Source organism: Chaetura pelagica, unplaced genomic scaffold, assembly GCF_000747805.2.
Source record: "Chaetura pelagica isolate M959 unplaced genomic scaffold, ChaPel_1.0 scaffold13, whole genome shotgun sequence".
NCBI lineage: Eukaryota > Metazoa > Chordata > Aves > Apodiformes > Apodidae > Chaetura > Chaetura pelagica.
The window spans coordinates 329,961-331,254 of NW_009954543.1; positions in this window are offsets into that span (position 1 = coordinate 329,961).

Genomic DNA, 1,294 nt, shown 5'->3' on the forward strand with positions numbered 1-1,294 from the left:
TCTGATAAACTCTGATTATGAATGACAAAACAACAGCAGAGGAAAATCGATTGCTGTTATTTGCACCTTGGCCTGTGGCTTGTTTTTTTTCTTTTTATTTTCCTTTTTTTTTTTTTTGGCAATTGGTCTGATTTTGTTGGGATTGATTGGCATGAAGACAAAAAACAAATCAGAGGGTTCTTCCACTAGCCCTGGGTTCTTAACCTTCTCCAATGCGTGGGCTTGGCTGCTATTCCAAAGTGCTCACAGAGGGCACAAGCTCTCCAGCCTTGGTGTTTACTACTGAAAACAGTAATGTGTGTAACCTGTTCCTGTTTGGAGCCAAGCTCAATTCCTGTTGATGTCAAGGCACTGACGAACCACAACCATGTGCACACTAGGATTGCCCAGCTTGCCAGCTAAGCCACTTGGGGGATAGCTCTTTGAACCTGCCTGTTGAAGCTGTGTTGGCAGCTATTTATTTTGGTGTAAGATTTTCTTGTTCTTTTATATATATACATATATATATATATAATCAACTGAAACCAGGGTGTTTCTTGGTCAGGCTGGACCTGGAGAAATGCAATATGCAATTATAGAGCCAGTCCTGCAGGATGCTAAACTGCTGCAATCCCTGCCAACTCCACTTGCAATTAATAGGGTTCAGTTTAGTGGAACTGGACCTTTACTCAGCAGGGCTGACTTCCCTCAAACCCTGGCCACTGCCCATTCCTTGAATCATTTCAAAGGGACACTACTTTGGCTCTAAAGGTAGGCTTTGCTTTTTTATTACTACTATTATTTTTAAACCCAGGTATTTACGCAACCTGTCAGAGTGATCTTTTTGCTTCATGAAGCTGATTGTGATTCAGGCTTTTTCTTTATTACTTAAACACTTTCATCATTATACTGGTGCTAGAGTGAACTGGTTTCAAAGTTAACTTACATAATAAATAAAATTGATTAAGGAGTTCCTTTTTCCTCACACAAACCATCAAAACTTCCTTTTTAATAAAGTAAACCTTAAACTTCTTGTAGTTAGCACAGAGGATCCTGTTTTCATAGGGTTTTATGTAGATGACACCACTTTAGGTGAAACTGCTGCTTCTTTAATGGTCTCCATTTTGCCAGATGCTTGTTTGGGCCCCTCTGGATTAAGAATCTGAAACTTCTCGATAAAATGTCTCTGACTGTCATTTCCACCCATTGTTGAGCAGAATGCAACATAGACAAATGGTGAATCCTGTCGTGATGCAGCTACTTTTGAGGCCATCTGAACAGGACTGCTGTCTCCCAGGAGATCAGGAGCATTCCT